General features: G+C 41.1%; 1 protein-coding gene across 3 annotated transcripts in view; it reads right to left on the reverse strand.

The window, feature by feature from the left end:
* Positions 1-12,732, reverse strand: part of MCM9 (minichromosome maintenance 9 homologous recombination repair factor) — a 93,877-nt gene that overhangs the window by 12,320 nt on the left and 68,825 nt on the right. The window lies entirely within an intron of this gene.

A 12,732-nucleotide genomic window follows, 5' to 3' on the forward strand; every position in this document is an offset into this window, starting at 1 on the left:
TCTCTAACAAAATACCAACATTATTTTTCACAAAACAGAATAATAAAAAAAATTGTATCGAATCACAGAAGACCCCAAATAGTCCAAACAATCCCGAGAAAGAACAAAGATGGAGGTATCACAATTCTAGATCTCAAGATATATTACAAAGCTGTAGTAACTGAAACAATAATGTACTAGCACAAAAAACCAGAAACACAGATCGATGGAACAGAACAGAGACTCCAGAAACAAATTCATGATTACACGGTCAGTTCATCTATGAGAAAAGAGGCAAGAATATACAATGGAAAAAAGACAGTTTTTTCAATAAATGGTTCTGTTAAAATTGGACAGCTACATGTAGAAGACTGAAACTGGACTACTTTCTAATACCATGAACAAAAATGAAATGGATTAAAGACCTAAGCATTAAACCTGAAGCCATAAAAATCCTAGAGAACATAAGCAGCAATTTCTCTGACATCAACCATAGCAACTCTTTTCTTTTTTTCTTTTCTTTATTTTTTATTCTCTCTCTCTCCTTCCTCCCTCTGTCCCTCCCTCCCTTCCTTCCTCTTTCTTCCAATAGATTTTATTTATTTATTTATTTATTTATTTATTTATTTGAAAGAGAGAGAGAGAGTGTGTGTGTGTGTCTGCTTGCACAAGCAGGGAGGAGGGCAGAGGGGGAGAGAAAGGGATAAGCGGAGTCCACACTGAGCCCCTGAAGTGGGGCTCAATCTCAGGACCCTGAGATCATGACCTGAGCTGAAATGGAGTCAGACGCTTAACTGATTGCGCCACCCAAGTGCCCCATACAGCAACATTTTTCTAGATATGTCTCCTAAGACAAGGGAAATGAAAGCAAAAATAAACTATTGGGAATACATCAAAATAAAAAGCTTCTTCACAGCAAAGGAAACCACAAGGAAACAAAAGACAATTTACTGAATGGGAGAAGATATTTGTAAATGATAAATCTAGAGGGGGGGTTAATATCCAAAGTATATAAAGAGCTTACACAACTCAGCACCAGAAAAACCAAACAATCCAATTTAAAAATGGGCAGAAGACTTGAATAGTTATTTTTCCAAAGAAGACATACAGACAGCCAACAGACAGAAGAAAAACATCACGTTTCTGAGGAGAAACAGTGAAGGGCAGGCTGAGGAGGTCTGGGCACCGTGGGCAAGTTAGATGGCTAGGACCCATGGAGGAGCTGAGGCAATGGTAGGGGAAGGGGTACACAAGTCCTGAACAGAGAAGGGGCACCAAGGGTACGGCTATGCCATAACTTAGATACTATTCTTAAGCTTATTAATGATGGCCAAGTCCCCAAAATAACATGGCATCTTCATTAAAATAACAAACGTAGAGACTTTTCTCTCTGTAAATCTGAATGCTCTCCACTCAATGGCCGTTTTTAGTTATAGTGGCATGTCTGCCTCTCAACAGTCACAGACCAGTGACATCAGCAAACATGTGCTACATTTGCTAATGTCTGATCTATTTCCAGTTGGCTTTAGCGACTAGCCCATGCCCTGAGACTGAAAAAGTATGAGAATCTTTATTTGTGGTAAATGGCACAAGACAACACTCATCAAAGAATGACAAACAGGGCACTAAAGCCCCCTTTAAAACCAAATCCCCTTTTAAAAAAGTTACTGAAAGGGGAAAATTCTGCACAGACAGTCAGCATCTTACAATTTACGTGCCAAAATGGCTTTGTAAAGGCAGTTGTTTAGAACTTGGAATCCAGTTTGCCGAAAAGAATGTAGTAAATTGTTCCTAACTAATCCCGCAAAACACATTTTATCCACTCTGAAGTGAGGCTGTTTGCCTTTATCATAGAAAGGAATATTGCTGGAATACTGGCAATGAGACAAAATACAACAGAAAAGAATTTAAAAAATTATTTTCATTGTGAGGTAAACTTGATTGCTCTTCCTCTCTCTGACCAATGAATAGATTTTAAGCCATTTCCTGTGTGCAGAGGACGGGACTGAGAATTCAGGAAGGTGTACACTGGTCCCTGCCTTCAGTCAGTTTACAACAGAACTGCTGGAGGATGGGGAGGCACCGCACAGCGCCGGCCAAGCAGCAGATGATGGCATCCCCGTCATCATTAGCATCAGAAAAACACTTCTGTGGAGGCTCCTGGGTATCAATGAGGTATATTATCTTAAAGATATCCATGATGTGAGAAGGAATATGAACAAACACACACAAAAAGAAGGTGGTGAATTATTCCTAATCAGGACAAAATGAAATAAGCTTTAGGAAGGGGGGTAAGGACAATTTTATGTGATGGAAAGGGCTTCCTGAGGAGCAGTTCGTGGAAATGGGAGCGATGAAAAACAGAGGAGCGGTCACCTGAAAGAGGGGAAGGTGGTGTCCATGCCTGATGGCTACAGGTCTGTGACACAAACAAACAGTACTGCATTAAACACTGGATGGGGCTTTAGGAGATGCAGATACCCATACACAGTCGAATCCTAAGTACTTTGTGTATAGTGGTGGCTCACTGAGTAACTACTGAATGAACTCATGAATTAGGGTAAGGTGACAGTCATTTTTCCAACCCGTAGGACCTCTGCCTTCTCTGATAACAATAATAAAGGTAATTACCTTATCTGTAATGGCAAGCACTGTGCTAGGTTTTATGTATGAACACTCTCTCCCTAAGATGCACAATCACCTGAAAGGTAGATAACATATCACTGGCTTGGTAATATGGAACGTAGAAGTTAAAAGATATTAGTAACTCCCTGACAGGTGATAGAGAGCGGCAGAGCTGCCATTCAAACCCAGACCGGCTAGCTCCACAACCAGTGCTCTTTACCTGCAGACTGTCCCCCTGCCCCCTGCCCCCCAGTAGTGGACCATCTAGAACAGTTCCTGTGGTTGTAGAGAACCCCACCTGATGCTTTGGGTAGTCACTGACTTGCCTTATCTTCTTCCTATTGGATTCGATCCTCCTTAAGGGACTGTGACTTACTGTTATCCTCACCTGCCTTTCTCATATTAAATGCTTATAAACATCCACTAAATAATGGAAAATAAAAAATAAAGCTTTACCTAGTTCTGTGTTTCTAAAATTCAATGCCATTCTATAGTTACAGGTTTCAACAGCAATAAAATAATCATGCTAATATATATGTTTTTCTACATTTAGTTCAAGGAAGGAAAACATTTCAGTTTCTGGAAAAATCTACCTTTTAAAAAATTCAATTAATTAACATAGAGTGTATAATTAGTCTCAGAGTTAGAGTTTAGTGATTCATCAGTTGCACATAACACCAGTGTTTATTCCATCACGTGCTCTCCTTAATGCCCATCACCCAGTTACCCCATCCCTTCCACACTCTTCCCCTTCAGCAACCCTCAGTTTGTTTCCTGAGATTAAGAGACTCTTATGGTTTGTCTCCCTCTCTAATGTCATCGTGTTTTATTTTTCCCTCCCTTCTCCTGTGGTCCTCTGTTTTGTTTCTCAAACTCTACATGTGAGTGAAATCATATGATAATTTTTCTATTTTTAGTCCACTTGTTTATACTTTCCCAAAATCATAGTAATAACTTTTCTAGACATTGCAAAGTTAGGTCACATAAATTATTTTCACTGTTTCAGGCCCTCCGGGAAGTGCTTTTGTTTTTGCAATCCTCTCCCAGTATTCTCAGTGCATCCTTTAAGGGGTGATCCCCATCTCCATTCATGGCTTTAGTCACTGTCGATATGCTGGGACCCCTAAGTTCAGTGCTCGCTTGTGACAGTGGCTGCTATGTATTCACCAAACTTTGTTTCCCTTTCGCCCTAGGAGCAGAGCCAGACCATGTTTCCCATCCTCTTTTATGGTCAAGTAGGACTGCAGGGAAGAAGTATTGCCAATGGAATGGGGGCGGAAGAACACATGCCATTTCCGGCGGGCGGGGGAGAGGGTAGTCCCTAAAAGCCTTCCCATGTAACCCTCCTCCTCCTTCTCTCTCTTTGTCAGTACAGACAAGGATAAGGCCATGGAGTCAGAGAGCCACCTGAGGGAGGAAGCCTGGGTCCTGAGTGACTGTGTGGAGCAGAGTGTCCCACCCTCAACCCACATCTGACTGTGACATGAAGCAAGAAAAGCTTCCTTTGGCAAAATACTGCATGAAAGAGATGAGCATAGGAAAGAACTGACCAGTTCTCAAGCAGTAATGAAAGACAGTGCACAACTCAGAAAAGTGACATGTTAAAAGGTTGTAAAAAACAACTACTTCCAGACCCCAGAGAGTAAGAGCAAGACTGAAAAGGCTTTGAACAAGAGCCCCAGGAAATTTGCTCAGTTGTACAAAATGACCCAGGGTAAGTAAGGGTGAAGCCTTCAATTTTTTAGACAAAGGTCTTACTTTGGGCTGCTTTAACAAAATATCATTGACTGGGAGGCTTCAACAGCAGACATTTATTTCTCACCATTCTGGAAGCTGGAAGTACAAGGTCAAAGTGCTGACAGATTCAGTTCCTAGTGAGAACCCTCTTCCTGGTTTGTAAACAGCTGCCTTCTCACAGTGCTCACATGGTCTTTCCTTGTTCTCTCTCTCTCTCTCTCTTTGTGTGTGTGTGTGTGTGTGTGTGTGTGTGTGTGTGTAAAGAAAGACAGAGAGAGAATTCTGGTCTCTCCTCTTCCCACAAGGACATTAATCCCACTATGGAGGCACTACCCTCCCTAAGGCCTCAACTCAATATTATCACATTGGGGATTACAGCTTCAGCATGTGGATTTGGGGGAATCACAAATATTCAGTCCATAATAGCTTCCAGTTTTTTTATTGTGGTAAAAGAATATTCATAACATGAAATTTACCACCCTACTTATTTTTAAGTGTACTGTTCAGTGGTGTTAAGTATATTCATATTCACACTGTTGTACAGCTAATTTTCAAAACTATTTTCATCTTGCAGAACTGAAACTCTATACCCATTAAACCACAACTCCCCATTTCCCCCTCTTCCCAGTCCCTGGAAATCACCATTTTACATTCTGTCACTACGAATTTGACTACTCTAGAAATCCATATAAGTGTAATCATTCCATATTTTATCTTTTGGGGCTGACTTATTTCCCTAAGTATACTTATGTCCTCAAGGTTCATCCCTGTTGTAGTAAACAGAATTTCCTTCCTTTTTAAAGCAGAATAGCATTTCATGTGTGCACGTGTGTGTGTGTGTATCACATTTTGTTTATGTATTTGTCCCTCCGTGGACACTCGTGTTGCTTCTACCTCATGGCTATTGTGCATAGTATTGCTGTGAACATTCCTCTTTTACTCATCCTAATGGTGGCTATATTCAGGCTGTCTAAAACTGAAGGCTTCACCCTTACTTACCCTGGATCATTTTGTACAAATGAGCAAATTTCCTGGGGCAAAGCCTTTTCAGTCTTGCTCTTCCTCTCTGGGGTCTGGAAGTAGTGGTTTTTTACAAGAAGAAAACAAAAACCCGACAAACCAGGCTCGAGAATCTGTGAAGTAAAGAACTCTGGATCCTGGCACAACCAATTGGTGGGAAGCAAAGAGATGAGAGGCTTCTTTCCAGGGAATGTGTGCTGCCCAAGAAACCACAACCCCCCCTCTAAAGAAATCCTCTGTTGCTTTCAAGTTGTAAAACAACCTGGGGCAGAAAGGGCACCAGAAGTGCAAGCAAAAGAAGGCAAAACAGATAAAATGGACTTCACCAAAATTAAAAACTTTGTGCTTCAAAGGGTGCTATCAAAGAAGTAAAGAAACCCACAGAATGAAATTATTTGCATATCATATATCTGTGAAAGGACTTATATCCAGAACATACAAATATCTCCTAAAACTCAACAATAAAAGGACAAATAATCCAGCTCAAAAATGGGCAAAGGATTCAAATAGATATTTCTCCAATGAAACTACACAAATGGCCAATAACATGTGAAAAGATGCTCATTAAATAAGTCGTTAGGGAAACGCGAATCAAGACCACAGGTGGGATACTACTTTAGATACTAGGATTGTTATAATCGCAAAGACAACAAATGTTGGCTAGGATGTAGAGAAATGGGAACCTTCTTGCAATGCTCAAGGGACTGTAAACTGGTACTGTGGCATTAGAAAACAGTTTGATGGTTCCTTAACAAGTTAAATATGGTTCTCATATGAGCTGGTAATCCCTCCTATTATATACCCAAGAGCAATGAAAACATATATGCACATAAAACTTGTATGTGAATCTTCTTAGTAATATTCATAATAGCCAAAAAGTAGAAACAGCCCAAAGTTCCATCAACTGATGAATGGATAAACAAACTGTGGTTTAGTCATATAATGGAGTACTATTTGGCCATGAAAAGGAACAAACTATAGGTCCATGCAACAACTTGGATGAACCTTGGGAACATTATGCTAATATTCTTCAGGACCAGTCCTGAAGACTAACGTGCTCTAGGACAGAAGGGGCCAGGGCTCCTGAGTGACTTTGTGGGCTAGAACTCCTCTCCCACATACAGATGAGCCAGACACAACTTAGACTGCGCTAAGCCACTGTCTGCTAGTGCAGTGAGCCTACCCTGAATAAATGACAAATCTCTCTAATGAGCACCAGATCCTTTGGCTGTGGCAAAAACTACTCCAATGTTTGAGTGGTCTCCTCGCCAAAAGAATTAGGCCAAAAAATAGCCTGCAATGCAATAGTCACATATGTTTCTAGATCATCCAACATTTCTAGAAGGGTAAGAATCCTCACAAAAATATACAAAATAAGACTATGTTAATAATACCCCCACAATTCATTAGATACATATTTGATAATCTTCAATGCTAGGTATACACACCCTCTCCTCTTTTTCATAAGGTTGATAAAGCTAGATTGATTCAATGAAGGGTAACGAAAAGGTCACAGGCCAGGACAGGAGTCAATGTACTGCTTATACAGAGCATCTAGAAAGAACAGAAACTCTTGAAGTACATGATGTGAATGTACATCTTCACATCCTGGTGGCATGCTCCAAGGGACACTGCTTGACTTGCTTCAGAGCGTCCTCAGTCCCCTAGGAGTCAGAGTCCTCTCAGTGGGGTGGCAGGGAGGACTTGTTGCCACCTCTCCCTGTCTCCCTGCCTGAACCTGGGACTGATGTGAGGTGGAGGCGACCAGAGATGCAGCTTCCCAAGATCCAGAGGAAGAGGCAGCCAGGTAGCCTGGAGTGCAGAGCAATCTTACCTGGGAGCAGGGGTTTCTATGCCCAGCTCATCAATGAGAACCAAGGTGGGTTTTAATAATAGAGTTCCAGGTCCCATCTCTGAGAGTCTGATGTGTAGGCTGGGCATGGCCTAGGAAACTGAAGATCAGCTGAGTGGGACTGGTGCTGTGGCTCTTCTATGACCGTTAGAATCTCATGTAAAATAAACGCCTACTTGTCTGTCTTGCTACGAAGTTCTGAGCATCTTGAGAACAAAGGCTCTGTCTTTTGGTCTTTGTGGTTTGAGTAGCTAGCAGAGAGCATGACATTGCTCAGTGCTCAAGATACGTTTACTGAGCAAAACAATAAATTGCCAAATGGCTGTTTTTAAAATTTAGACTGTATTTCCTACCTAGCCTTGTGAGTATAATTTAGTAGCACCAAATATATAATTGCAATATCAGATTTTTCCCTATAATGGTTCTTAGCAAATAGCAAAGGAATCCTCTATTACTTAAGAGTCTACTGACACCCCGCCCTGGAATTCTAACTCTGTGCAGTGTGTGCAAAGAGACACATTAAAAACAAGCAAGCAAGCAAGCAAGGAAACAAACACCTGAGAAATTTCCTGCAGCCTTGGAGGTCAGCCAGATACTCTGATTCAGTGGTTCATACTAATATCCTTAAAGGATATTATAATCAAATTTTAAAAAAATCCTTCACATATGTGGAACTTGAGAACCAAGGCAGAGGAGCATAGGGGAAGGGAGGGAAAAATGAAACAAGATGAAACCAGAAAGGGAGACAAACCATAAGACACTCTTATAATCTCAGGAAACAAACTGAGGGTTGCTGGAGGGGAGGAAGGTGGGAGGGATGGGGTGGCTGGGAATGGACATTGGGGAGGGTATGTGCTATGGTGAGTGCTGTGAATTATGTAAGACTAATAATTCACAGACCTGTACCCCTGAAACAAATAGTACACTATATGTTAATAATAAAAAAAAAAAATCCTTCACAAAGTAATCAGACTTTAGTCACTTGAAACATGAGAAAAAGAAAGAAAGCAAAAACAGACGCATTTAAGAATTCCTAAATGTGATGTTATAAGGTATCAAACATCTTAAAGAAAAACATGAAGTGTTCTCAGAAAAAGGACTCAGTACATCTGGATGGTGTTAGCTTTTGTACTGCTGGCTAAATGAAGAAGTCTTTGAACTGAGGAGTGAGGAGTAGGCAAGGTCTTTTAAGGGTAAAATTCAGAGTATCTTTATTTTGCTTTGGTAGAATACATGATTAAGTATTCCCTTTTCACAGGTAACCCTTCTAATCTGCTTACTAATTAACAACTTGATATGCTTCATGTCTCTAGAGACATTTTCTCAAGAGCTCTGAATTTGGCAAATAACTGTATACTTTGCATCAGGAAGATTAACAGGCTTCTAATTAAGGAGAGAATGAACTGAAGATTCTGAAAACTGTTAGCCAAAAAATGTGATGAGCTCTTGTTGGGAGGCAGACATAAACTCTTTCATAAACTGCACAGTGGCACACAGATTAGGTGCCATGAAAAATGAACATGAGGGGCGCCTGGGTGGCTCAGTCGGTTAAGCAGATGCCTTCAGCTCAGGTTGTGATTCTGGGGTCCTGGGATCGACACCCACGTTGGCCTCCCTGCTCTGTGGGGAGTTTGCTTCTCCCTCTCCCTTTGCCCATGCTCTCTCTATGTCTCGCATGCACGTGTGTTCTCTCTCTCACTCTCTCTCAAATAAAATCTTAAAAAAAAGAAAAAGAAAGATAGAAAGAAAAATGAACATGAACTACAGGAGAACTTAAGAATGTTTCTGTTATTCCCACCACCAAGCAGATGATACGTACACACTGTGCACTGAAGGCGCACTTGACAGCCATCCCAAGAACAAAATCAGTATGTGCTATTCTTGCACTGTTCCCTAAGTGACATTATGTCAAAGGACAGTTCCTCCAGCTGGAGGAAAAGTACCACATAATTGGTGGTAGATGTGATCTGGGGACAAACTGTAAAACCTAATACAGAGCTTGAACAGGTGTGACTAAGTAGTATCTTTATAAATCCCAACACCCTTTCTACCTAGCTCTTTGAGACCCACTGAGCTTGAGACCCTCCTCATTCAGAAGTAGCTCCTATTAGATGGAGGAACTATAGTCACCAGGCTATTCTGTCTGCCCAAACTATTGCTCCCAGCACTGACGAGCCGACCAGCTCGGACAACTGCCAGAGGACTTGATATGTATTGCTTAAGTGATTCTTTTGTCTTCAGTATACAGGAGTTCTGGACAGGCCAGTCACTGGAATGTTCGTGAAGCCTCTAACTCCACAGACCCTTCTTTGTGAACTGTCTTGCAGGAACAGTGGGCCAGACCAGAAAGTGGGAACCAACTAACGGCAGTCACTCCCCGAGCTGCTCAGAGGCCTCGAACTGCTGCTGGATGAGTCTACTAGGGACAATGTAATCCACCCTCTTTTGAGGGTATCTGAAACGGACACAACAGGGAGAACTGAACTACTAAAGAGAACTGAACGAGTCTGAAAAATCCACAAACACACACACACAGAGAAACAGTCACAGGAAAGTATCTGAATCACAATAATGGGAGAACAAGAATGCCTGCTATTTTATACCTACTTTGCACAGACTCCCATTCCCCAAATTATGTTCCAGCCAAAGGAAGCAGCTTCTTTTTTCCTGTCCCTCAGTGAAAAGGGGTTTTAATGATAGCCTGATATAGAACTATTGTGAAAAGAAATGGGTTATTACTTGCACAATACTTAGAATAGAGCCTAGCACCTAATAAGTACTAGATAAATACAGATATCCCTTATTATCCAAACTCCTGCTTTCTGAAAAAGGAATATGAATATAGCAAGATAAATTTTCTGATAAATTTCTTATACCCAAATTCTGGAACAAAATAGATTTGGCTAGAGATACTTGTGTTACTTATTATAGTTAAGCACCTCATCATGTGCCAGATACCACACTGTGTGATTTACCAACCTTCTTTTTCAATTTTATTGAGTTCCATTTGACATGTAACATTATATAAACTCAAGGTATATGACACATTGATATGCTACACTTACATATTGTAATAGGTTACCATTGTAGTGAAAGTTAGCACTTCCATCATGTTACTTAATTACCATTTCTTTTTTAATAGTGAGAGTGATTAAGACCTAGTCTCAGAGTGCCTGTTTGGCTCTCTCTGTTAAACCTCTGACTCCTGGTTTTGCCTCATGATCTCGGGGTTGTGGGATCAAGCCCCATGTTGGGCTCTGTGCTCAGTGTGGTGTCTGTCTAAGGTTCTCTCTCTCCCTCGGCTCTCCCCACCAGCAAAATAAATAAATCTTAAAAAAAAAAAAAAAAAGATCTAGTCTCTTAGCAAGTTTGATGATTATAATATAATACTGTTGTTTATATTCACTATACTATGCATTAGATCTCCAGGACTGGTCTACCAGTTGTAAGTTTGTACCCTTAAAAAACATCTTTCTTTCTTCCCCAACCTCCAGGCCCTGACAACTACTACTTTACTCTCTATTTTTATGAGTTTGATTTTTTATAATGCTATAGATAAGTGATATCATACAGTATTTGCCTTTCCATCTGACTTATTTATAATGTCCTCAAGGTCCATCCTTGTCAAATGGCAGATTTCCTTTTTTTCTCATGGCTGAATCTATTCTACTGTATATACACATACCACATCTTTTTTATCCATTCATCTGTTGGTAGGCACTTGGGTTGTTTCCATGTCTTGGCTATTGTGAAGCACGCTGCAGTAAACAAGCCAGTGCAGGATATCTCCTCAATATCCCATTTTCATTTCTTCTTGTGTCCACCCAGAAATGGGACTGCTGGATCATGTAGTAGTTCTAATTTTTTAAGGAACCTCCATACTATTTTCCATAGTGGCTACACCAATAATACATTACTACCAACAGCGTACAAGGGTTTCCTTTTCTCCACATCTTTTCCAGTACTTGTTATCTCTTGTCTTCTTGGTGATAGCCATTCTAACAGGTATGAGATGATATATCTCATTGTGGTTTTGATTTGCATTTCCCCAATGGTTAGTGATGTTGAGTACCTTTTCATGTACTGTTGGCCATCCCTATGTCTTCTTTGGAAAAATGTCTATTTAGTTCTCTGCTCATTTTTTAATCTGATTGTTTGCTGTATGAGTTCTGCATGTATCTCAGATATTAACCCTTTATCTAATATATGGTTGGCAAAAATTTTCTCCCATTCCATAGGCTGCCTTTTCAAGATACTGTTGCAGCAGGACATGTTCTACATGATAGAGCTGGATACAAGCATGCAGTCTCAGACCAAGTCAAGGCACCTGTTCCTCTTTGAGTAGTACATTGTCATCTTTAGCAAACTACTTAGAAGGGGTCCTTCACCCCAGTCTACATGTTTGAAAGGAGAATCATGACTAATTACTTGCTCCCAGATGAGAACATGGACAGTGACCCCAGCGAGTCTGCACTCACAAAGAGGGAGACTTCTGAGCAGATCATTCTGCAAGCCATCAATACTGACATCCAGTGAATTTGCGCACAGGACACTAATCAAGTCTTAGAAACACAGTAACACCCCTTAGATGCTGCCATGGGACCTCATTCATCAAAGACTGAAGGGGGATGACATCGGTGCGAACCAAGGTGAGGCGGTCCTTGTCCTCACTGTCAACACGTGCCTGATGTTGTCAGCCTGCTAGCAACCATCCCCTCATAGCTGAGGCCTGGGTCCTGGTGTCCCTCACCAAAGCTAGACAGCAAAAAACAGTGACAAGAGCACTAAATAAGTGCCGCATGGGATTCTCGAGCAGTATGTGGATTTAACAAACTGAAAACCCACCCCAAAATATGAGCATATGGTAGGAATCACTGCTGCTTATTCTCAGTGGTACCACTGGAATCACATGCAGCAGGTCATCCAGCCCAGACCTTTCCGATTTTTGTTGTTGGGGGTGGTGGTTTTTCTTCCCTTTTTACTTATAATTTTTTCTTTTCTTATAATTTTCTCTTTTTTTCTCTTTTCCTCCCTAGTTTTCATTAAGAAACCTCCTGAAGGGACGCCTGGGTGGCTCAGTTGGTTAAGCAGCTGCCTTCGGCTCTGGTCATGATCCCAGCATCCTGGGATCGAGTCCCACATCGGGCTCCTTGCTCCGCAGGGAGCCTGCTTCTCCCTCTGACTCTGCCTGCCACTCTGCCTGTGCTCGCTCTTGCTCTCTCTCTCTCTGACAAATAAATAAATAAAATCTTTAAAAAAAAAAAGAAAAGAAAAGAAACCTCCTGAAGCCTTAGGTGATGCAAAGTCTGCCTTCCGTTGCTCCATATGCCCACAGGAGTCAATGGACTGGACTTCTATTTTTCCTGTAGTCAGTTACCCATACCTGAAGGTGGTTTTTCCCCCTTCAAAACAAGGAGTTTAGACATCAACTAAAGAAGAAGTAAAATGAATCATACAGCTTTAAGCATCAGCATGAGCATTCTACAGGAGAATTCCAGTTAGCGGGTCCTAACCACTAG

Source organism: Mustela nigripes, chromosome 5 (assembly GCF_022355385.1).
Source record: "Mustela nigripes isolate SB6536 chromosome 5, MUSNIG.SB6536, whole genome shotgun sequence".
Classification (NCBI taxonomy): Eukaryota; Metazoa; Chordata; class Mammalia; order Carnivora; family Mustelidae; genus Mustela; species Mustela nigripes.